The 26,591-nt window shown below is 41.9% G+C and overlaps 1 long non-coding RNA gene across 1 annotated transcript in view; it reads right to left on the reverse strand.

The window, feature by feature from the left end:
• Positions 1 to 26,591, reverse strand: part of LOC140739604 (uncharacterized) — a 52,292-nt gene that overhangs the window by 19,050 nt on the left and 6,651 nt on the right. Inside the window, exon 2 of the long non-coding RNA XR_012101684.1 lies at positions 21,158 to 21,350. This is a non-coding gene — a long non-coding RNA (uncharacterized lncRNA). The remainder of the gene's footprint in view (positions 1 to 21,157; positions 21,351 to 26,591) is intronic.

A 26,591-nucleotide genomic window follows, 5' to 3' on the forward strand; every position in this document is an offset into this window, starting at 1 on the left:
TTTTTATTTATTGCATCATTCTCTGTAATGTGTGTGAAGATCCCAGAAGTTCAACAGTTTATAAGGTACTCAAACCAAAAATCATTTCATGATCAAAGTCACTTAGATCACATTTCTTCCTTGTTCTGATGTTCAGTCTGAACAACAACTGAACCTCTTAAGGAATTACCAGGCTGACAGTGGAAAAGAATCAATGATATGATCAAAACCTCCTTGAAGAAATGTAAATCCCTACTGACTCCTGTTAACCTCTAGCCCATAATCACTAAAGATTGAAAACAGATTTGGGATAGCATAGTGAACCTAAAGGGTATGCATCCAAAGCTCACTGAAGCTGAATAAGACCCATATGATGATAAGACATAGGAGCAGAATTAAGCCATCTAGCCCATCGAGTCTGCTTCACCATTTAATCATGGCTGATTCTTTTTTTTTTCCTCTTCAACCCCATTTCCCGGCCTTCTCCCTGTAACCTTTGATGCCATGTCCAATCAAGAACCTATCAATCTCTGCCTTAAGTACACCCAACAACCTGGCCTCCACAGCTGCTTGTGGCAACAAATTCCACAAATTCACCACCCTCTGGCTAAAGAAATTTCTCTGCATCTCTGTTTTGATAGGGCACCCCTCTATCCTGAGGCTGTGCACTCTTGTCCGAGGCTCTCACTAAGGAAAACATCCTTCCAACATCTGCTCTGTCTCGGACTTCCAACATTCGAAAGGTTTCAATGAGATTCCTCCTCATCCTTCAGAATTCCAGTGAGTACAGAGGCAGAGCCATCAAACGTTCCTCGTACGATAACCCTTTCATTCCTGGAATCATCCTTGTTATCCTCATCCGGACCCTCTCCAATGCCAGCACATCTTTTCTAGAATGAGAAGCCCAAAACTGTTCACAATACTCAAGCTGAGGCCTCACCAGTGCTTTATAAAGCCTCAGCATCAGATCCTTGCTCTTGCATTCTAGACCTCTTGAAACGAATGCTAACATGGCATTTGCCTTCCTCACCACCAACTCAACCTGCAAGTTAACCTTCAGGGTATTCTACAAGGACTGCCAAGTCCCTTTGCATCTCAGATTTTTGTACTTTCTCCCCATTTAGAACATAGTCTGCACATTTATTTCTGCTTCAAAGTGCATGACCATGCATTTTCCAACATTGTATTTCATTTGCCACTTTCTTGCCCATTCTCCTAATCTGTCTAAGCCCTTCTGCATCCTATCTGTTTCCTCAACACTACCTGCCCCTCCACCAACATTCGTATCATCTGCAAACTTGGCAACAAAGCCATTTCTTCCATAATCTAAATCATTCATATACAGCATAAAAAGTAGTAGTCCCAACACCGATTCCTGCAGAACACCACTAGTCATTGGAAGCCAACCAGAAAAGGATCCTTTTATTTCAACTCGTTGCCTCCTATCAATCAGCCTTCTCAATGAATACACAAAGGAAATCAAAGTCCCTCTTACAAATTACCCATAGTTTGCCCCATTTGAGGAAGAGACTGTATTGGAGCTCACTTGCCACCTCAGAATCCACAAAAACAGAGTGGAGATAAGACGTCCTTGGTCCTAAGGGACTACTTAAGAAGAAATTGAAAGAATTTGCTACACTCTCTGTAAGAATCTTTGAGTTTAGTGTAATGGCACAAAAATTGAGACAAGTACAGGCCAACACAAAGTAAAAAAAAGTCTGTTATTCTAAGCGCAAGCAGTGAATAAGATTAGCTTTATTTATTGCATGTACATCGAAACATATAGTGAAATGCATCATTTGCGTCAAATCAAATCAGTAAGGATTATGCTGGGAATAGCCTGCTAGTGGTTTCTCACTTCTGGTACCAACCTTAGCATGTGCACAACTCACTGATCCTAACCTCTATGTCTTTGTAATATGGGAGAAAACCAGAGCATACAGAGGGAACTCATGCAGTCATGGGGAGAATGCATTAACTCCTTATGGACAGCGGAGGGAATCAAACCCCGATTGCTGATCACTGGTCCTAAAATGTGATTGTGCTAAATATTACACTACCATGCCACGCCAATATGATGCATTTGCTGATTAGCCACATGTTCATGGAGTGAACATCAATGTTGTTGGCATATATTGCTAGCCTTAATGTAAAGCAAGTATTGTAAAGGATGGCTTGCACCAAGGTAAAGCCTGCAATCCTCCTGAATCTATGTGCTTGTTTTCCTTTCTGCTTTCCGTCAAGGAAGATGGAGACAGATTTCTCTCTCTTGCAATGCAGAGAATTTGTAACATCTCCAAAGTAACCATGTGCAGAAACTGTGAGCTATTTGCTGTTATCTTCTGTTCCAGCCTGAAAAGAACCAAAAGCATAAAAGTTGATGGTCAACTTGACCTTGGCAGCCTGAAGCAATATAGCATTGACTTTTTCATTATAACTTCTAGCTCATGTTTCAGAAACTACTGTGTATTACTTAAACTACTTAAAGATAGGTACATTTCTTAAAAATAAGAAAAATTGAGGTGTTGGGGAACTGTATAACATGGGAGAATTGTGTTCATTGCAACAAGGTCTCTAATACCGTAAACATGAGGAAATCTGCAGATGCTGGAAATCAAAAGCAACACACACAAAATACTGGAGGAACTCATCAAGCCAGGCAGCATCTAATCAGAAAGGTTTGTGCTGGGAACAGCCTGCTAGTGTGGCCTCACCCCCGGTACCAACCACAGCATGTGCACAACTCACTGATTCTAACCTGTACATCTTTGTAATATGGGAGAAAACCACAGCATAAAGAGGAAACTCACGCAGTCATGGGGAGAATGTACAAGCTCCTTACAGAGAGCAGAGGGAATGAAACTCCGATTGCTGATCACTGGTCCTGTAGAGTGATTATGCTATTACACCATAATGCCATGCCAACATGATACATTTGCTGATAGGCCACATGTTTGATGCACCATCAATAACTCTCGGAGATGGGAGGCGAATGATAGGCTTTTATTAGCTGCAAGAGACCATAATTAGCAGTAAGAGACCATCACACAACATCCTGGAGACTGAGGGAGGAGCAGTGCCTCCAATCGCCTTTATACAGGGGTCTGTGGGAGGAGCCACAGGAGCAGTCAGCAGAGGGGCGTGTCCAGACAGGTATATGTAGTTCACCACATTCACCCCCCCTTTGTTTTAAAAGAGGGTCCCCATGGGGCGAAGTTTCTTACAAGTATATTTACAGGTTAAGTCTATCAGGTGGTCAAATCTGTCACTGCGATCTACGTAGCACCGGTGGTGATTGCACCAGTGACGGTGGTTGTGCTGGCTCCGGCCTGACTTGAGGTGTCAGCCCATTAGGCATCAGTAATCCCTCATGCGTGTGCGAGACGCCCGGTATGGGAGTGTCGTGAGGAGTCTGTGTAGGGCTTGGTGTGCACGGTGTCTCATGGGTATACACCCTGGTGGGTATGGGGTTCATAGTCACCGTGGAGTGTTCGGGGTAGGGATCTGCTGCTCCTGCGGGCGCCAGGTCGCGGATGGAGACCGTGTCCTCCCACCCATCAGGTAAGACCACGTAGGCATACTGGGGGTTCGCATGAAGTAGGTGAACCCTCTCGACCATCAGGGAGTATTTATTGCTCCTCGCATGTTTCCGGAGCAGCACTGGCCCTGGGGACATCAGCCAAGCCGGTAGGGTGGTTCCAGTGGCAGACTTCCTGGGAAAAGAAAAGAGTCGCTCATGAGGGGTGGCATTGGTGGACGTGCATAACAGGGAGCGGATGGAGTGGAGTGCCTCGGGGAGGACCTCCTGCCAGCGAGAGACCGGCAATCCCTTTGACCTAAGGGCTAAGAGTGTGGCCTTCCACACTGTGGCATTCTCCCTCTCCACCTGTCCATTTCCCCGGGGATTATAGCTCGTGGTCCTACTAGTAGCAATACCCCTAGCCAGCAGGTACTGGCGCAGCTCATCACTCATAAAGGAGGACCCTCTATCACTGTGGATATAGCAGGGATATCTGAACAGAGTGAAGAGCTGGCGCAGGGCTTTTATGATGGACTTGGCAGTGGTATCGAGGCAGGGGATGGCAAACGGGAACCGCGAGTACTTGTCGATTATGTTGAGAAAGTAGACATTGCGGTCGGTGGAGGGAAAGGGGCCCTTAAAGTCGACACTCAGTCGCTCAAACGGGTGGGTGGCCTTGATAAAGGCAAACGATAGGCTTTTATTAGCTGCAAGAGACCACCACACAACATCCTGGAGACTGAGGGAGGAGCAGTGCCTCCAATCGCCTTTATACAGGGGTCTGTGGGAGGAGCCACAGGAGCAGTCAACAGAGGGGCGTGTCCAGACAGGTATATGTAGTTCACTACATTGTTCATGGAGTGAACATCAACATTGTTGGAATATACTATTAGCTTCAATGTAAAGCAAGTATTGTAAAGGATGGCTTGCACCAAGGTAAAGCCTGCAATCCTCCTGAATCTATGTGCTTGTTTTCCTTTCTGCTTTCTGTCAAGGAAGATAGAGATAAATTTTTCTGTCTTGGAATGCAGAGCATTTGTAACATCTCCAATCTAACTATGTGTAGAAACTGTGAGCTATTTGCTGTTATCCTCGGTTCCAGCCTGAAAGCTGATAGATGTTGCCTGGCCTGCTGAGTTCCACCAGCAATTCGTGTGCATTGCTAAGGTCTCTATACATCACTTTTAACTGAGTGTAGATAAGAAAGTTGCTTCATTACTAACCTTTCTGAAAAAAAGTCACATACTTCACCCTCTGTATTCAGGCTTCCATCCTCTCTTCATTCCTCCTATTTACTGGAGCTGGAGTTGGAAGTACTCTGGTAGGCTGAAAACCTCACTGGTGAGACATTTACTGAGATGGTCACACCCAGAATGCAGGCTTCGGATAGGAGATGGGTGACCACTAGGAGAAGTAAGGGAAGTGCCGGGTTCCCTTTGGCCATTCATCTCAGCAACAAGTATACCCTTTTGGATATGGCTGGGGCAGATGACCTATCAGGGCATGGCAGCACCAGACAGGACCCTGTGGCCAGCTCTGAGGCTCAGCAGGGAATGGTAAAGTCAAGTAGACTGGGAAAATCAGGTTGGTGCTGGATGCCAAAAGATGGAATTTCTAGAATGTATACAAGGTGGCTTCTTAGAGCAGCTTGTGGTTGAGCCCACTAAAGGCAGTTCTGGATTGTGGGTTGTGTAAAGAACCAGATTTGATCAGGGAGCTTAAGATAAAGGGACCCTTAGGAAACAGAGATCATAATACGATAGAATTCACCTTGCAGTTTGAGAGGGAGAAGATAATGGCAGAAGTATCAGTATTACAGTGGAGTAAAGGGGATTACAGAGGCATGAGAGAGGAGCTGGCCAAAGATGACTGTAAGGGGACAGTAGCAAGTACGATGGCAGAACAGCAATGGCTGGTGTTTCTGGAGAAATTCGGAAAGTTCAGGAAAGATACATCCCAAAGATGAAGAAGTATTCTAAAGGGAGAATGGGACAACTGTGGCTGACAAGGGAAGTCAAAAACAGCATAAAAGGAAAAGAGAGGGCATACTATATAGCAAAAATTAGTGGGAAGGTTTTAAAAACCAAGAGAAGGCAACTAAAAAGCCGTAAAGAGAGAAAAGATAAAATATGAAGGTAAACTCGCCAAATAATAAAAAAAGAGGATACCTGAAGTTTTTTCAAATATATGAAGAGTAAAAGAGAGGCGGGAGTGGATATTGGACCACTGGAAAATGATGCTGGAGAGGTAGTAATGGAGGATAAAGAAATGGCAGGCAAACTTGATAAGTACTTTCTGTCAGCATTCACTGTGGAAGACACAAACTGAATGGCAGAAAATTGTCAGGGGGCAGAGGTGAGTGTAGATGCTAAGGAGAATATGCTTGGGAAGCTGAAAGGTCTGATGGTAGATAAGTCACCTGGACCAGGGTTCCGAAAACAGTAGCTGAAGAGATTGTGGAAGCATCCGTAATGATCCTTCAAGAATATCCAGATTCTGGAATGGTTCCGGAGAACTGGGAAATTGCAAATGTCACTCTTTTCTTTAAGGAGGGAGGTAGAAGAAGGGAAATTACAGGCCAGTTAGCCTGACTTCAGTGACTGGTAAGATGTTGGAGTCCAATTATTAAGGGCAAGGTTTTGGGGTGGTGGGGGCACATGATAAAATAAGCCAAAGTCAACATGGTTTCCATCAGGTGCAATCTTGTCAGACAGATCTGTTGAAATACTTTGAGGAAGAAGCAGGCAGGATAAACAAAGGAGAGTCATTGGATATTGTTTACTCGGATTTTCAGAAGGCCTTTGACAAGGTGCTGCACATCAGGTTGTTTAAAAAGATGAAAGCCCATGGTATTACAGGAAAGATACTAGCACAGATAGAAACTAACTGACTGGAAGGAGGCTAAGACTGCGAATAAAGGGGGCCTTTTCTGGTTGGCTGCCTGTGAGTAGTGGTGTTCCTTAGGGGTCAGTGTTGGGACCACTCCTTTTTCCATTATATGTCAATGATTTGGGTGATGGCTTTGTGGGCAAGTATGTGGACAATACAAAGATAGGTGGACAGGCCAGGAAAGTAGTGTTGAGGAAGCAGGGTTTCTGCAGAAGGGCTAAGACAGATTGGGAGACTGGGCAAAGAAGTAGCAGTTGGAATATAGTGCAGGGAATTGTATGGTCATGCACATTTGTAGAAGGAAAATAGGCTGAGATAGTTTTCAAAATGGAGAGAAAATTTAAATATTCAGCATTGCAAAGAGACTTGGGAGTCCTCGTGCAGGATTTCCTAAAGGTTAACTTGTTGTTTGAGTCAGTGATAAGGAAGGCAAATGCAATCTCCCACCCATCTCCCAGTCCACCTCCCACCCCCCATCCTCATCACATTCTACAGGGGTTGTATTGAGAGCATCCTGAGCAGTTGCATCACTGCCTGGTTCGGAAATTGCACCATCTCGGATCACAAGACCCTGCAGCGGATAGTGAGGTCAGCTGAGAAGATCATCAGGGTCTCTCTTCCTGCCATCATGGACATTTACACTACACGCTGCATCCGCAAAGGAAACAGCATTATGAAGGACCCCATGCACCCATCATACAATCTCTTCTCCCTCCTGCCGTCTGGGAAAAGGCTCCGAAGCATTCGGGCTCTCACGACCAGACTATGTAACAGTTTCTTCCCCCAAGCTATCAGACTCCTGAATACCCAGAGCCTGGACTGACACCTTGCCCTATTGTCCTGTTTATTATTTATTGTAATGCCTGCACTGTTTTTGTGCACTTTACGCAGTCCTGTGTAGGTCTGTAGTCCAGTGTAGCTTTCTCTGTGTTGTTTATTTTACGTAGTTCAGTCTAGTTTTTGTACTGTGTCATGTAACACCATGGTCCTGAAAACATTGTCTCATTTTTACTATGTACTGTACCAGCAGTTATGGTCGAATTGACAATAAAAGTGACTTGACTTGCATATTAGCACTCTTTTCAAAAGGACTAGAATATAAAAGCAAGTACTGTATGTAATGTTGAGGCTTTATAAGGTATTGGAATATTGTGAGCAGTTTTGGGCCCCTTATTTAAGGAAGGATGTGCTAGCATTGGAAAAGGTCCAAAGGAGGTTCATGAGAATGATTCTGGGAATGAAAAGGTTAATGTAGGAAGAGCAGTTGATGACTCTGGGAGTTGGCGCTGGAGTTCAGAAGATTGTAGGGGGATCTCATTGAAACCTATTGAATATTAGATAGAGTGGGTATGGGGAGGCTGTTTCCTATAGTGCGTGAATCTAGGACCAGAGAGCACAGCCTCAGAATAGAGAGACATCCATTTAGTTCAGAGATAAGGAGGAATTTCTTTAGTCAGAGTTTAGCTAGTAGGTAGTGAATCTGTGGAATTCATTGCCACAGATCGCTGTGGAGGCCAAGTCACTGAGTATATTGAAAGCGGAGGTTGATATGTTCTTGATTAGTCAGGGCACAAAAGTTAGATGGAGAAGGCATGAGCATGCAATTGAGAGGGACCACATATCCTACTCTGCATAAATTCAACCTGCAGGAACACCTTACGTACCTTTTTCTTTCAACAATTTGAAGAATTATTTGATACACATTACAATCAACCATGATGGAATATTCCACTGACTTGAAGGGCCGAATAGCCTAATTCTTCTCCTATGTGTTATGGTCTTATAATGGTATATTTCCAGGAGATAGACTGAAAAAGGCCCCAAGTCCTTCACATAGGTTTCATTGAAGCCCGATGATCTTCCTTCTGCAATTCCCTGAAATATTTGGAAACCACAGTAGACATTTCAACCAATGTACTCTGAACAGTAGACCTCTGTTAGTCTTGATAGACCATGGATTTGTGCCTTGGAAAGTTTCCAGGGCGCAAGCCTGGGCAAAGATTTTTTTAATGGAAGACCACCAGTTGCCCAAGCTGCAAGTCTCCCCTCTCTACGCCACCGATGTTGTCCAAGGGAAGGGCATTAGGACCCATACAGCTAGGCTCCGGTGTCGTTGCAGAGCAATGTGTGGTTAAGTGCCTTGCTCAAGGACACACACGCAGCCTCAGTCAAGGCTCGAACCAGTGACCTTCAGATCACTAGACAAATGCCTTAACCACTTGGCCACGTGCCAACATTCTATAAACAAATCACCCACAAACTTGTTGGTTGTTGATGAGTAACTCAGGTGGCCAAATACTAAGTTTCTCTTGTCATCTTAATACTAATTGTATCATTATAGTCCAATTAGGAAGCACAATCAAATAATCTTTACATACCATCTTTGCAATGTACAAAATGATGTGCCGACTCTGCATAAATTTAACCTCCAGGAAAACTTCACGTGCTTCTGCCTTTAACAGTTTGAGGAATTATTTGGTGCACATTAAACATTACAAATGCATGGCACACATTGTTCAGCATGTTGGAGTCAATTTCACACCATAGCATTGAACAATGATGTAATGGATTCAAATTCCAAAGCCTGTTTCTACTGTTTTGACTGTCAAAGCAGCTCACAATATGGGTGAATACAGCAGCTCAGAGATGAGCACATATTGTGTGACAGAAAATGGTTTTTCTTTTGCTTTTATTGCAGGCAGAAAATGAAGGCAAAAATCACCTGTGTTAAACACTGCATATCCAACATGTTTCTGACATCAATAAATTGTTAACTTGTTTAATAAACTGACTAATGCTCATTGGAGGATCAATCTACAAAATATGTTTTCACCATAATTCTTCACCTGTGCTTGGAGGGTGGAATAGCCAGCTCTTATCTTGTACACTGGATGGTTTAAAAAAAGGCGCCCCGGGAATAGTTGCAAAATCTTAACATTCTTGCTTTAATGCTTCTGGCTGAGATAACTGGATCTGGAAATTTGTGTCATAGGACTAATTCCCAGATTTTTCTGCAGATGAAAATGTCAAACCTTTCAAGGGCAGGTTCCTTTGCTGTTACTGCAAACAAGCCTGTTTAAAAATGTGGTAAGGCTCCTTATCAAAAATCTCTTTTTCTGCAACACATTATTTTAAGTGAATTTGATATTCCTCTTATTTCTATTGAATTCTACTGAGCAAAAACATGCTAGCAAAATCTGTTACTGAATTCCTTATTGAATGCACATAATCTCTTAAACACTTAATTGCTTTTTTCGATAATACTCCACAAATATTGCTCCAGGCTGAATCCAATTGTTTCGCTTTAGCTGGAATGCATTTTCATGTATTTTATAACTAAGTCATGAAAAATTCTCCATGTAAAGCTATGGCTTTATTGCACAAATGTGTTGGTACTTGCCTTATAGTCCCAGAAGGAATATTTGGCTAACAACATAACTCAAAGTTAAAGAAAACAGACTTGAAAGTGCTGACTACGTTTTTTATGACCTGTTGGATTTTATCTTGCTCTCACACCAATTTTCTGAATATTGCAGGTTTGAAATTATTTTGTGATTGGTATCATATCATACAAATTCCATCAAATGGAGTACTAACTGGATAGTGCTGAATTTAGCTGGTCGGAAATGCTGGCAATCATCCATAGAAACTGAAATATGTTCCGGACTTCCATACACATGCTTTGTGGCATGCAAATCTGGGATATACTTGGAATTTTGGACAGCTGAATGTGTCATTTCACTGTTACGACTTCACATGGATTCAAGGCCCCATTAATTTCGATGTGGATTGTAGCCCAACAGATTAACAATTAATTCTTTTACCTTCCTTTAGTTTAATGCTATTTTATTATTTCTAAGTATTATTAATTAACATTAAAACATTGAAGTTTGATCATTTCAATTTTTAAAAAAATATATTTATTTTACTAAAATGTATTTTCTGAGTCATTTGGGTGTAGAAAACTAGGAATGAGTTCCACATAGGCTTAGGTGAGTTGAGTATAAGCAGACCATGGTGTCAATTCTCAAGTTCAAGTTCATTGTCACTTAAATTTACGTATGTATAGGTGTCCCCCGCTTTACGAATGTTTGCTTCACACCACTTCACTTTTACAAGCGATCTACACTAGTAACCTGCATTACAAAGAGGATTTTCACTTTTACGAAAATTTTTCCCACATAAGTTAATGGTTCTTTGCTTTACGCATGTACAATGTACTGCATATGTAATCAAAATGGCTTCTTTGGTTTGCTCGAGTAGGAATGCTTTTATGTCTAATAAGTGTTTTTTTCTTGCAGTTGTTTAGCTTTGGACTTGCTGATATGGGGATTGTATTCATTTGTTAACCAATGGGGAATGTTATTTTGTCTTGTGGGGCTGGGAGCTTGGGGGGTTTTGCGGTCTTTTGAGAGGCAGGAAGGAGATGCCGAGGAAGGTGGACGTGCGCTGCACTGCTCGGTCGACCACCGGGGTGGTCCCAGGTGTGAGGACGTGGAGGTCGGAGGTAAGCGATGAGGGGTCGAATGGTTCGATGGTTGAGCTCCAACAATGTGCACTAAACTGACTGAACTCTGATAAGTTGGTGCCTTTTGCTTTATTTTCTTTTCCTTCATATATACTGTATTGCATAGTACTCTTTTAGTTTTAGTAAAATCTTTAAAGTGTATTCTGTAACGGTATCTGGTGTGAGTTTGATATTGTGTGTGTACGTGCGACATAAACTTGATTCTCACAGCACCTGCGTGTACGGGAGGTGGGGTTGGTGTGTGGCTGGATCTCCTTTTCCCTTAGACATATACCAGCCTGTTGGGTAAGTTTTACACGCCATTTTGGTTTAAGAAAGGTTTCATAGGAATGCTCTACCTTTGCAAAGGTGGGGGGGGGGGGGGGAACACCTGTACAAACAAATGAAACACCATCCTTCCAGACCACAGTGCACCTTCAGAACATATATCACACACAGCACATAAAACAAAATATTACCACAAATAAGTTAATAAAGTGTAAAATATAATTCAAAGTGAATGTAGTGTGCAACACAGGTAAACAGAAAGCAGCAAACAGTACAGAAAACAATAAACAGCTCATTGTCCTAGTGATGAGACCTCAGTGGGGGCAGGATATTTATCAGTCTCATAGCCTGAGGGAAGAAGCTGTTACACAGTCTAACAGTTGTAGACTTGATGCACCTGTACTCCTTCCTGATGGTAGTGAGTCAAAGAGATAATGGGATGGGTGGTAGGGATCCTCAACAATGCTTTGAAGCCTTTGTATGCAATGCTCTTGGTGAATGTCACTAAACGGGAGTGGGGGTTGTAGATGTTCGGGACACTCTCCCAGTGTTTTTTCCCTATCCCCTGGATGGTCTTGCAGTCTGATGTTTTGTAGCTTCAGAACCACTCAATGATGCAGACAGATAGGATACAGTCAATGGTGCTCCTGCAGAAAGTTGTTATAATGGGGACAGGGAGCCTTGCATGCCTCAATATCCTCAGAAAGTGGAGACACTGCTGTGCCTTCTTGACTAATAAGGAGGTGCGTGGGTCCAGGTTAGATTGTCTGTAATGTGCACACCAAGGAACATGTTCCTCTTCACTCTCCCCATGTCAGAACCATTGATGTGAAATGGACAGCAGTTGGCCTGCATCTTCCTGAAATCCACAATCACCTCCTTTGTCTTGTCCATGTTGAGACTCGGGCCAACTGGGAATGCAGGCTGTGTGAAGCAACCTACTTAAATGCCAATAAATTTAAGCACACTTACATTAGAGTTTTATGTGGGAGTAAGAACAAGAGCAGAGATTCTGATGTAACATATTTTGTTTTTAAATTCAGATGAACTGCTGAGGAACATAGTTAAATGTGTCTGATGGTACCAAATCTGGATATATAACTGGAGGTTTTATCACATGGGTCAGAAATGCAAGTAAACTGGAACATCCTGATGGAGCATATAATAAGAAAGTGGCTGTTGCAATTAATACACAAGTTAAGTTGGTAAAGTTAGTGATGTACCCACACTAGGTAAATGCAGCAGCGGTCGGTAGCACCAAACACTTATGGTAGCAAAATAGCAATGTACACGGCTTTCAAAATTCTGTTTCCATGAAGTGATCAGAACTGAATTTTGAATGCAAAGTACCACATGTAGAAACAGCACGTTGGACTGGGGCTGAATCTTTGAAGGAAAAGTGTTTAATTAAAGTTAATTTTTATATAATTTATAATTTTAGAATAGTACGTCACAGTACAGGCTGGCCCACAATCATATGCCGACCTTTTAACCTATTTCAAAATCAATTTTACACTTTCCTCCCACATAACCCGCCATTCTTGTTCCACAAATGTGCCTTTCTAAGAGCCTCTTAAACGTCCTTAATGTATCTGCCTCTATCACCCATCCTCGCAGCCACCACTCTCTGTGGAAAAATACTACCTCTGACATACTCCCTATATCTACTGTATCTTCAATCACCTTAAAATTATAATCTATAAAGGATTATTGAGGAGTTATGGAATTATGTGGAAGTTTCAGATATTAATTCAAATGAGAAGCAGTCTTCAGTTTTTAATGTAAATTGCAAGTAGCAATCAGCTTGAAGTTAAAGGGACACTTTTTAAAACGATGCTGACTGTACAGCACAGGTTGGCCCACAGCAGGTGCTATGTTTTGTAACTTCAAAACATAAAAAACTAACAGAAAGGAAAACAAGGGAGCCGGGAATGCATGTCTAACTTTGTCTTTACTTAAAGAGAGGTGCATATGTATGACGCGATGGCGTGATGACGTGTGCTATTCATATACTATTACATATAACCTGTAAACAAACATAATGCTTAATCAAACAATATATTTACATTATTACTCAAATATTACTGAAATAGTAAATACATAACACTCCTCCCTGCTTAGCTATAAACTCCAATTAAATATAACTCAAAGTGCAAAGTACTGCTCTCCAGCCATCTCTGTGTGTGTATGTACACACACATACACAGCGTACTATATTTTACAACTACCTACAATATAGATATCCACAGGGTAGTAAATTGCACAATTCAGCTTAATCACTGTGGAGGATTTCTTACTCTTGTGGGACAACAATTTTCCTGACAAGGGGTCATTCTGCTTGGCAAGAGAGAATTGTGGCTGTGAAACTGTTTCAGATCCTGGGGCTACCTCCGTGGTGGTTATAAGAGTTGACTCTGGAGCTGCAGGAAATTGTTCTGACACCTCTGGACACCTTTCTTCTGTATGTGTCAGCATCCCGAACAGTGCATGGCAAGCTTCACTGGACGATATGGATCATAATTGGTGAGTACAGTGTTTGATGCAACCATTTCCTTTCTCTTTTGGAAAGCCACCTCACACTATGTTGTCCATTGCCATTTCTTCTCAGTCCATAGTAAAGGGTAGAGCACAGTAACCAGGTTTGGCAGGAACTTGTAAAAAGGACCGTAACTGTGACACATCCTTTTGTCTTGGGACATTTTTGTGCGTCCATGGTGTGACCACAGTAAGTGATGCTTGGTTTAAAGAATTCACACTTGTAGCATTGTGCTCTAAGCCCACAATCTTCTCATTTTAACACTGTCTTGAGATTTTGTAGATGTTTCTTGTCATCCTTGCTGGTAAGAATGATGTCGTCCAGGTAACACTGAGTGTCTGGGCAGCCCTGCAGTACCTGATACTTAGGTTTCTGCAGAATGCAGGTGCAGATGCTACTCCAAAAATAAGCCTATGATAGTGATAAAACTCTTTGTAAGTGCTTGTGCTGAGAAACACATTGGACTCTTCTTCAAAAGATTCAAAGTATATTTATTATCAAAGTATTTATCCAACTGTGAGATTCATCTTCCCCACTAGGCAGGCATGAAACATAGATTACCATGGAACCAGTTCAAAGAAAAGCATCACCCTGCCCCCCCCCCACATCCAAAACAAACAAATCATGCAAATGGCAACAAAAAAATGAGTGACAAACACAGAACATAAAACACAAAATCGAAGTAAGACTCCAGGAATATTCAGTTCAACTCAGTGTTCATTATCTGCTGGCTGCCCTGATTCAAAGTTGCCCATAGTAGCAACAAAAAAGGGAGTGACCAGAAATCAGATAATGACTACAGAGTCCAAGCCACAATGTCAACTAAACCTTGCCCAAGTCCCAGACCATCCTCCAACAACCTCGGGGCAGAGAGAGACCATTCAAATACAGTGACCTTCCTCCAGAACCAGTGAACGAGGGAGGGAAAACCATCATATGCAGACACTTCCTCCAGTAAACAGTGAGAGAGAGGCTGGCAGGCAGCACTGAACTCTCACTCAGTTTACGCAATTGCTCAATGGTTTGAATCTTCCTCTGCGCTTTAAATGATGAGAAATGGAGTCAATCATGGGTTTCATGGCCTCGAGACTTCATCTCCATCTCTAGGTAGGCTTAAATAAATCCACTTTGCTGAAGTGCTTTCCTTCAGAAAGATTTGCAAAGGTGTCCACTATTCTGGGCAGAGGTTATTGATCTACTTTCAGTACTGGGCTGATGGTGACCCTAAAGTCACCACCAATCTTGACAGACCCATTCTTCTTGACAATTGGGGTCACTCGCGTGGCCCATGGGCTCCACTCAGTCTTGTAAAGAATTCCTTCAGCCTCCATGCAATCTAGCTCACTGGCTACTGTTACGTACCCCGTAACTGGGTCACTTACCAGCAAAGATAGAGAGGTCCGTTGAAGTCTGATGGGACTATTTTTAACAGTATTTATTGATAAAAATACACAAAAATAATATCAATGCAAACATACAGATAATATACGTCATCAATACTAAATCTAAAAGCGCGGGTATAATAATAATCAATAAGAAATAGCTCTATCGTTGTCTAGGGGATAATGTATTGTCCAATGGAAATATAAAAGTCACTCAAGTTCATTTAGGCTGCAGCTTTTGGTTGGAGAGAGAGACGGAGTTTAGAACTTGCCCGTTTTCCTTTCTATGATGTCGGTCCTTCGAAATGTCGTCGGTGTCCTTTTCCTTTTGGCTAAGCCGTCTTCCGTGGTCAGTCCCACCAATTCCGAGGCAAATGGAAAAGGACGCACGTGGGCTTTCCACCGGCTGTCACTATTACGCTGTCACGGGATCTCTAGCGTTTCTCCTGGTGCATCTAAAGGGGTTGTTCCCCAGACCTTCTTTTATCCTTACTCACGGGGTCTCAGATGTCAATCAGGTTGGGGAGGATGCCATCCCCCCAACCAGCCCACGTTGCTCATTCCTTGAGGACGTCGATGAATAGCACAGTGCTCAATACACAATTCCGTCTCCACGAGACAATGGCCATTTCCCGTAGCTTTGTATGGTTGAGGGGCCAGGACGTTCCAAACCCCCTGTGGATTCTGCGTCTCTCTCTCATTTCCTGGGTCTCCTGACCTGACTTAACAGCGATCTTGCGATTCTCAAAAAGGAGGGGGCACAGGCGTAACACCCCCTTTCTTCAACGTGTTTTTTACCATCGGAAAAAAAAACGAAGTAATACAGAGTCTTACAGGATTTTAGAATCTAACACAATACAAAAGTTTTTTTTCTCTACAGAGTAATACAGTTATACATTCAATTCAGTATCTAGATAGTTACCGATTACATTGTCACTTCCTTTAATATCTTAACATCTTGTACCTTACTAAAGTTTTGTAGCATCAGACTCCAATTTAATGACTACCTATTTTTAGTTCTTATTTTTCTTTAGCAAACAAAATCTAAAGAGTTGTGATCTTAGCTTACGGTATATGCAAAGGCTTCAGTTCAGTATCTGTGAAATAATATTCAAACTCATTTTGTACAATGACTGAAACAGCCGAGCTCAGTGTTTAATTTAATTTAAATTAATTTGCCATTCACTTCTCCTGTAAACTATTATCACTTCCCTATTGTTAGTATTCACATTGTAAATCTCAAAGCTACGCAGTCCTGTATCACTGTCCAGGTTTTTCATCAACAGCATGAAGTTTACTGTTTTTTTCTGAAACTGCAATGTGTGTTTTTATCTTTATCTCTTTTGTGTTCAGTACACTGTTTTTGTCTGCCTGATATGCTCTTTGTATATATCCTAGTTTGTTGCATTGTATGCAAGTTTTGCGTTTGAATCTACATTGATCTGTTGTATGTGAATCCCTGCCACAATGGTAACACAATTTGTTTAGCCAGCCCAGTTTCTGCTTAGACACTATAATTTTGTTCACGCTGACATTGACTCTTGACGGCAACTCAATTGCATCACTGTCTGCTGTTTCCAATGATAAAGCAATATTAACAGCTCTTTTAAGTTGTGCTTCTGTTAGGAACCATTTTTGAATGCCTTCTTGTAAGATTCCACAAACTAAACAATCTCTCAGTGTATAATGAAGCCCATCACTGAACTGACAATAGTCAGGCAATCTCTTGAACTCAGCCATGTATGCTAAAATGGAGTCCCCTTCCTCTTAATTCTGCTTATGAAACTGAAGTGTTCTGCAATCAACAATGGCTTCAGTTCTAATTGTTCCTGCATTGCTTTCATGATATCTGCAAAGCTCATTTCAGCCGGTTTGGTTGGAGCAGTTAAACACCTAAGCAAACTGTATGAGTGGTGATTGATATGTTCGTGGCCTAAGATAGGAGTCAATGTTAGCACTTTTTAGCACATTTATTTTTCAACATAGTCCCCTCCTACATTTACACACTTAGTCCAGTGGTCGTGGAGCATATGGATCTTGGACCTCCAGAAAGTGCGCACAGATGGGTGGTTGATGAGTTCATGGCCTAAGATAGAAGGAGATGATTTATACAGCTCTCATTACATGCACATGCAGTTCAACTCATTGAGTGATTATGAAGAAAGTTTAAAGTTAATAACTCATCTCCTTCTACCTTAGGCCACAAACCTATCAATCACCCCTGCAGTGGATACTTTCTGGAGGTCCAAGATCCATATGCTCCATGACCTCTGAACTAAGTGTGTAAATGTAGGAGGGGATTATGTTGAAAAGTAAAGGTGGTAGGTTTTCTAAAATTGACTCCTTCTACCTTGGGCCACAAACTTATCAATCACCCCTCGTATGCCTTAAAATCTGATGCACTCAGTAAAATTGATACTTGTTTCTCATTGGTTATTCGATTTACTTTAAAATACTGCTCAATACACTCGACATACAAGATCCAGTTATTTGTATTAGAATCAAATGCATCTGTCTTTCTGATTTAGCCAGCTATTTTGGTCTTTTTTAAATTTATGATTATTATCAAACAGTACTCACTGTTTATAAACCTGTGAATTTGTCCATTCTCTGCCTTTTTTTTAAACTCAACCATGTCCCTCTCTTCCAAAGAATACGTTTTATGCTTTTTTTTACTTTAACGTTTCTTGCTGCGCTTTTTAAAAACTCGAATGTCTTAGAACTATAGAACATTACAGCACAGAAACAGGCCTTTTGGCCCTTCTTGGCTGTGCCGAACCATTTTTTTTTGCCTAGTCCCACTGACCTGCACCTGGGCCATATCCCTCCAAACCCCTCTCATCTATATACCTGTCCAAGTTTTTCTTAAGTGTCAAAAGTGAGCCCGCATTCACAACTTCATCTGGCAGCTCATTCCGAACTCCCACCACTCTCTGCGTGAAGAAGCCCCACCTAATGTTCCCTTTAAACTTTTCCCTCTTCACCCTTAACCCATGACCTCTGGTCTTTTTCTCCTCTGGCCTCAGTGGAAAAAACCTGCTTGCATTCACTCTATCTATACCCATCATAATTTTATACACCTCTATCAAATCGCCCCTCATTTTCCTACGCTCCAGGGAATAAAGTCCTAACCTATTCAACCTTTCTCTGTAACTCAGTTTCTCAAGTCCCGGCACCATCCTTGTAAACCTTCTCTGCACTCTTTCAACCTTATTAATATCATTCCTGTAATTAGGTGACCAAAACTGCGCACAATACTCCAAATTCGGTTTCACCAATGTCTTATACAACCTCACCATTACATTCCAACTCTTATACTCAATACTTTGATTTATAAAGGCCAATGTACCAAAAGCTCTCTTTACAACCCTATCTACTTGTGATGCCACTTTTAGGGAATTATGTATCTGTACTCCCAGATCCCTCTGTTCTACTGCACTTCTCAGTGTCCTACCATTTACCTTGTATGTTCTACCTTGGTTTGACCTTCCGAAGTGCAACACCTCACACTTGTCCGCATTAAACTCCATCTGCCATTTTTCAGCCCATTCCTCCAACTAGTCTAAATCCCTCTGCAAGCTTTGAAAACCTTCCTCACTGTCCACTATATCTCCAATCTTTGTATCATCAGCAAATTTGCTCATCCAAATTGCCACATTATCAACCAGATCATTGATATAGATGACAAATAACAATGGACCCAGCACTGATCCCTGTGGCACACCACTAGTCACAGGCTTCCACTCAGAGTAGCAATCCTCCACTACCACTCTCTGGCTTCTTCTATTGAGCCAATGTCTAATCCAATTTACTACCTCTCCACATATACCTAGCGACTGAATCTCCCTAACTAACCTCCCATGCGGGACTTTGTCAAAGGCCTTACTGAAGTCCATGTATACAACATCCACTGCCTTCCCTTCACCCACTTTCCTGGTAACTTCCTCGAAAAACTCTGATAGATTGGTTAAACATGATCTACCACGCACAAAGCAATGCTGACTGTTTCTAATAAGTCCCTGTCTATCTAAATACTTGTAGATCCTATCTCTTAGTATTCCTTCAAATAATTTACCTACTACCGATGTCAAACTTACCGGCCTATAATCTCCTGGCTTACTTTTTGAGCCTTTTTTAAACAATGGAACTACATGAGCTATCCTCCAATCCTCTGGCACCTGACCCATGGATATTGACATTTTAAGTATTTCTGCCAGGGCCCCTGCAATTTCAACACTAGTCTCCCTCAAGGTCCGAGGGACTTGCTGCACTTTAACAGGTAGGTTGTCATCTCGGATTCATTTTAACAATATCTCATTGCTACTTTTGCAACTCCAAAACATTAAAATTAATTGAAAGGATAACAATGGAGCTAGGAATGCGGATCCAACTTTATTTTTAATTAAGGTGAATTATGTAAACAAACAAAAATGCTTAATTAAACAGTATATTTACAACATTACTCAAAAATCACTGAAATATTAAATACACATCAGCAGGGGGATGGCTGGTAAGAGATATGGTTTACAAAGTAAAGTGACCATGAAACATTTTCATACATCACCTAAAATGCATTTATATGTTAATTAGTCTGCATTACCAGGCAACAACGGGCTTAAGTAATTTGTACAATTGTAAACAAGTTCAAGGAAGCTTGCAGACTGGACATATATTACCACTTAGCACATCAAATTACTGATCTATAAGTAGTTGGAGATTCAGCCCTCACAACACTATTCTTGGCTGTCTGACTCTCTGGCCTCAGAAGTTTTTAGATTATCTGTGTGAAATAGTTAGTCCCAGCAAAGGTGTATTATCAATTACAATGTGCTTCCACTGTAAATATGGACCTCAAAGGAAATATTTGTCAAACACAAAATATTGAAGGAAATGATGTCATTGTAACAATGCAAATTGTATGGAATCACAGTTAGCATCTTTGCTCTTAAGGGTATAAGAATATGATGTATTGTGAGTGTTCTTTGCTCCAGAGAGAAAAGCCCAAGTTTGCACAACCATAAGACATTGGAGCATAATTAGGCCATTTGCTCCATTGTGTGCTCTGCCATTCCATCATGGCTGATTCATTATCCCTCTCAACCCCTTCTCCTGCCTATTCCCTGTAACCTTTGATACCTTTGTAGGTTTTTGCAAATAAAATAACTTGAGGAGTTTTATGTTTAAGAAAAAAACTGTACCATCTCGTTTATTGAACTGCACAATACTGAATACAATGCACGGTGAAAGTACTTTACATAATTATGTAATCATGTCAACCTGCCTCTTAAAATGAACCTCAACTCAATGTCAGTGGCTGTGAATTCTGTATGTTTCCACCAATTACATTACCCCCCTCCCAAGTATTCACTAAAACTGGCATTCTGAGCTTGAATGAGCTGCTTGGCTTGAGTCCTATGATTCATGAGTGGAGGAACAGCAGGTGTCTCTGACATGTCTAGAGGTGTGTTGACATGCTCATGGTCATGTCATGATGGCAGGGGCATGGTAGCAGAATTCTTCAATACTCGGTGGGGCAGTTTAAAGCAATCTACTGAAACACGCTCAGATGTACCCCTCTAATCTATGAAAAAAGTTTTTTTTCTCTGTTCCAAAATGTAGAACAGGCCATTGAAAGGGGACCTAAGGGGATGTTGGATTGCATCATGGGGATTACAACAAACAGGGCAGAATGTATATCTACAGGAGCTCAAGAGTGCTGTACACCATGATGGAAGGTAGCAAAAGGTGCACTGTTATTCTATCAGCCATTTCAGCAAGCTCCCTGTAGCCCTTCATGGATGCATTAGTGAGGGCTATGTGAACTTGATCAGGCATTTGCTGCATGAAGAGGTACTTAAAAATAAAACAAGGATGGGGAATTCCCAGGAGAGAAAGCATGTGGTCTATTAGCTCTCCAACAGCTGAGCATCACCAAGGCCGGGCAAGAGGAGCAACTGTTTGGCACGCTCAGACTCTGATTGTCCAAAAGTCTGTAAAAGGTGAGTTTTCAGCAATCAATATTTATTATGTTCAGGTGGATATTCTAGTAGACTCACCAGTTATGCAGCCATGGAGTTTCTGAGCGATGCTACCGGATAGTAGAATTTGGTGTGGTCCGCAGTGTTTTCTTGCATCTCGAATTAGGCCTCAACTTGTACAAACCAAGCAATGGAATTTTGCCCCCAAATCTCTGGCAGTTTCAAAGCGACTATGTTGGCCAACATGTTCAATAACTCTGGAGTTGTCCTACTGCATCAGGGTCACCAATGTTGGTTATGTTTAAGAAAAAAAGTACCAAAACATTTATTGAACTACAAAACACTGAACACAAAGAGCAGTAAAAGTACTTCATGTAAATACATAATTCTGTCAGACCTGCCTCTTAAAGTGATCCCCAACTCATTGTCGATGGTTATAAATTCTGTATGTTTCCACCAATTACATTAGCCTACACCCTGAATAATCAAAAACCTATCAACGTCTGCTTTAAATATATCAAATGTCTTGGCCTCCACAGCTGTCTATCGCAATGAATTCCACAGATCCACCATCTCTGGCTAAAGAAATTTCTGGCAGAGTGAAGACTGAGACAAAATACTCATTAAGTTCATTTTCCATTTCTTTGTCTCCCATTATTCCCTCTTCAGTGTAATTTTCTAGCAGTGCACTATCTGATAAACATTTTGTATCTTCCTTTATATTACTGGCTTGCTTAACTTTGTACTTCATTTTTTTCTCTCCTTGTAGCTCTTTTAGTTGCCCTCTGTTGGCTTTTAAAAGCTTTCCACTAATTTTCGCTATATTATATTGCCCTCTCTTTTTCTTTTATGCTATCTTCGACTTCACTTGTCAGCCAAGTTTGCATCATCCTCGCTTTTTTGGGATGTATCTCAGAATCAGAATCAGGGTTAACATCACTGGCATATGTCATGAAATTTGTTGCTTTATGGCAGCAGTACATTGAAATACATAATAATAAAAATGCTATAAATTACAATAAGAAATATAAATAAAATATTAGGTTAAATTAGTAGTGCAAAAGGAGAGCAAAAAAGAAAGAGTGAGACATTGTTCATGGGTTCGTTGTCCATTCAAAAATCTGATGGCAGAGTGGAAGAAGATGTTCCTGAAACATTGACTGCATGACTTCAGGCTTCGGCACCTCCACCTTGATGGTAGCAATGAGAAAAGGGCATGTTCTAAGTGATGGGAAACCTTAATGGTGGACTTCTTGATGTATCACCGTTTAAACATGCCCTTTATTCGGGGGAACTAGTGACCGTGATGGAGCTGAATTTACAACTTTCTGCAGCTTTTTTCCAATCCTGTACAGTGGCCCCTCCATACCAGCATTCTTACATCTGTAGAAATTGGTGAGTCTTTGGTGACATACCAACTCACCCCAAACTGCTAATGAAATTTAGTTGCTGTCATGCCTTCTTTGTAATTGCATCAATATGTTAGACCCAGGATAGATCTTCAGAGATGTTGACTCCCAGGAATGTGAAGCTGTTCACTCTTTCCACAGCTGATTCCTTGATGAAGAATAATGCGAGTTCCCCCTCACTGAAGTCCACAATCAATTCTTTGGTTTTACTGATGTTAAGTGTTGTGACAACACCTCATCACCATCTGAAATTCTGACAATTGACAAATTTATAGATAAAATTTGAGCTGTGACTAGCCACACAGTCATGGGTGTAGAGAGTAGAGCAGTAGGCTAAGCACTCATCCTTGAGGTGCATCAGTGTTGACTGTCAACAAGGAGAGAAAGTTACTTCTGATCCACATTGACAGTGGTATCCTGATGAAGAAGCCAAGGGTCCAGTTGCAGAAGGAGGTACAGATGCCTAGGTTTTGGAGCTTGTTGATTTGAATTGAGGGTATGATTGTGCTGAATGCTGAGCTGTAATCAAAAAACAGCAGTCGAACATAAGTATTGCTATTGTCCAGGTATCTGAGACCAAGTGGAGAGTCCATTGTGATGACAGGCAAATTGAGCAAGTTCAGTTCCTTGTTTAGGCAGGAGATGATTCTGGCCATGACCAACCTTTCATGCAATGTAGTTGTGAGTGCAACCTGGTGACAGTCATTGTGGCAGCTCGCCCCGCTCTTCTTGGGCACTGGTATGATTGTTGCCCTTCTGAAGTAGGTGGAAACCTCTGACCACTGTAACATGAGTTTGAAGATGATCTTAAACTTTCTCACCAGTAGGTTGGCACAAGTTTTCAATGCCCTACCAGCTATACCATCAGAGCCTGCCACAGAGTTGGTTCACCTTCTTGAAAGATGTTCTGATGATGGCCTCTGAGACAGAGCTCGCATGGTCACCGGATGCTGCAGGGGTTCGCACAGGTGTAATTTTACTTCCCCTTTCAAGGTGTACATACATTGCCCTTTTTACATGTTCTTTCTGTCTCCCATTGTAATTTGTACCCCACATCCTGGCTATTATTTGGAGTCCTGAATATATCTCCTTTTTCGAAGGATTTGATATTATTTTTTACCAACAGAGATGCTCCACCCCCTCTACCCACTTTCCTGTCCTTATGATACAATGGGCATCCTTTGATGTTAAGCTTCCAACTATGATCTTCTTTCAGCCATGACTCAGCAATGCCCACGTCACACCTGCCAATCCCTAACTGCATTACAAGGCATCTACCGTATTCCGTATATTGTGTGCATTCAAATATAATACCTTAGTCCTCTTTTGCCCCCACCATTTTACACCAACTCACCCCACTGACTGCAATTTTGCCCTATCGTCTGCTTGTCCTTCCTCACAGTCTCACTGCACGCTGTATCTAATTGTACACCAACTGCCCCATCCTCAGCCCTATCACTCTGGTTCCCATCACCCTGCCAAGTTAGTTTAAACCCTTTGCAACAACTCTAGCAAACATTCCTGCAAATATATTTGTGCCCCTCAAGTTCAGGTATAGGCTGTCCTGTTTTTTATACAGCTCATAGCTTCCCTGGAAGAGAACCCAATGATCCAGAAACCTGAAACCCTGCCCTCTGTACAAATTCCTTTGCCACACTTTCATCTGTCAAGTCATCCCATTCATACCCTCACTGGCACATGCTAGAAGCAGAAAGCCAGAGATTTCTACTTTTGTGGTCCAGCTTTTCAGCTTTCTACCTAACTCCCTATATTCTCTCTTCAGGCCCTCATCCCTTTTCCTACATATTTTGTTAGTAGCAATACGATATGTACTATGACTTCCGGCTGTTCACCCTTCCCCTTTAGAATGCTGTGGACCTAGTATGAGACATCCCTGACCCTGGCACCTGGGAGGCAACGTGCCATCTGGGTGTCTCTTTCACGTCCACAGAACCACTTGTCTGCTCTTCTAACTATGGAATCCCCTATCACTACAGCATTTCTCCTCCCTTCAGAGACACAGAGTTAGATTCAATGCCAGAGACCCAGTTGCTGCCTCAATGGCCACATGGGTACTCTGCACTGTCTACCTATTCCCTTTCACTCTCCTGACAGTCATCCAGCTACCTGCCTTCTGCAACTTATGGGTGACTACTTCCCTACAGATCCTATCTATTACCTCTTCATTCTCCTGTATGACATGAAGGTCATCCATCTCATCCATCTGCAGCTCCAGTTCTTTAACATGGTCTCTAAAGAGCTGCAGCTCAATGCACTTTGTGCAGACATAGTTATCAGGGAGACTGGAGATCTCCCAGAGTTCCTACATCTCACACAAGGAACATACCTCTAACCTTGAATTTATTCCCAATACACTTGCTATGTACTAATAGACAAAGAGAGAGAAAAAAACTTACTAGAAACTTACTTTGAACCTTTGCTTGTTCACACCAAAGCCTGTTGAGCCAAAGACTCCTACTCTAACCCTGGCCCACTCCAACAATGGCCATTCCACTTAAACCTTACTTGCTCAGTTACTTATAATCCAAGCAATCTTCTGCTCTGGAGATATACTAATAGTCCCTACCTGTTTTAAAAAAATGATTGATAAACTCTAGAAGGAACTGTCTCCAACTCTCTCTGGAATCTCCTGCTCCACAAGCAAGTCCCACCAGGGCCTGCTTACTTTTTAAAACCAGCATGTAAACTCCACAACAAACTGTCTCCAACTCTCTCTATGATCTCCTGCTCCGCATTCAAGTTCTGACAAATCTCAGATGCAGTCATCCTATATACACAACAGATTCTGCAAATCTGCAAATGCTGGAAATCTAGAGTAACACACACATAATGCTAGAGGAACTCGGCGTGTCAGGCAACATCAATGGAAAGGAATAAACAGTCAATATTCCAGGCTGAGACTCGCCTCAACCTATCATTAGAAGACATGCTCTCTTATCCAGACAGCAACCCGCTAAATCTCCTCTGCACCTTCTCTAAAGCTTCCACATCCTCTCTATAACAAGGCAACAAGAACTGAACATAACACTCGGTGTAATCTAACCATAGATTGCAGTATTACCACATGGCTCTTGAACTCAATACTCCAACTACCATAAGGCCAACATACCATATGCCCCCTTAGCCACCCTATCAACTTGCACAGCAACTTTCAGAGATCTGTGGATGTGGACCTACACCTGCTGCTGTTCCTCCACACCGTAAGAATCATGCCATTATCCCCGTACTCTGCCTTCAAGTTCAACTTTCCAAAGAGAATCACTTCACATTTTTCTGGGTTGAATTTCATCTAGCACTTCTCAGCACAGCAATTCTATCAATGTTGCATTGTAACCTGCAACCTTTTCCACTAACATCCTTTACATCAGTTGCAAACATCCTAAACCACCCTTTAACTTCCTTTTCCAAGTCACAGAACACCACTGGTGACCAATCTCCAAGCAGAACATTTTCCATCTACCACCACCCTCTGCTTTCTGTGGGCAAGCTATGCAGCCTGGATCCCATGCCTCCTGACTTTCTGAATGAGCCCACCATAGGGATCCCTGTCAAATTCCTTACTAAGATCCAATACATCCACTGCTCTGTCTTTATCAATTTGTTCTGTCACTTCTTCAAAGAATTGGGAGGCATGACTTGCCCCTCACAAAGTCATGTTGACTATTCCTAATCAGACTATGCTTTTCGAAATGCTTGTCAATCCTGTCTCTGCAATTCCTCTTCAACAGTTTGCCCATCACTAATGGAAGACTCACTAGTCTATAATTCCCAATGTTATTGAGGTAAATTGTCTTGTAAGTCACTCTCTCTCTCGTTTTTATTTGTTCATTCTTCATCTGTTAGGACATAGTGGTTTAGCGAGAATGGTCCAGGGGCAGTGTTTTGTACTGTGCATGGGATGTGGGAAGTCAGAGAGACCTCCAGTCTCCCAGATAAACACATCTGCACCCGGTGCACAGAAATGTAGCTCCTGAGAGAATTTATTAAGGAAGTGGAGGAACTGCAGCTCAATGACCTTCATATGGGAGAATGAAGAGCTGATAGACAGGTGTTGCAGGGAGGTAGTCACCCCTAGATTGCAG

This window comes from Hemitrygon akajei, chromosome 15 (assembly GCF_048418815.1).
Source record: "Hemitrygon akajei chromosome 15, sHemAka1.3, whole genome shotgun sequence".
NCBI lineage: Eukaryota > Metazoa > Chordata > Chondrichthyes > Myliobatiformes > Dasyatidae > Hemitrygon > Hemitrygon akajei.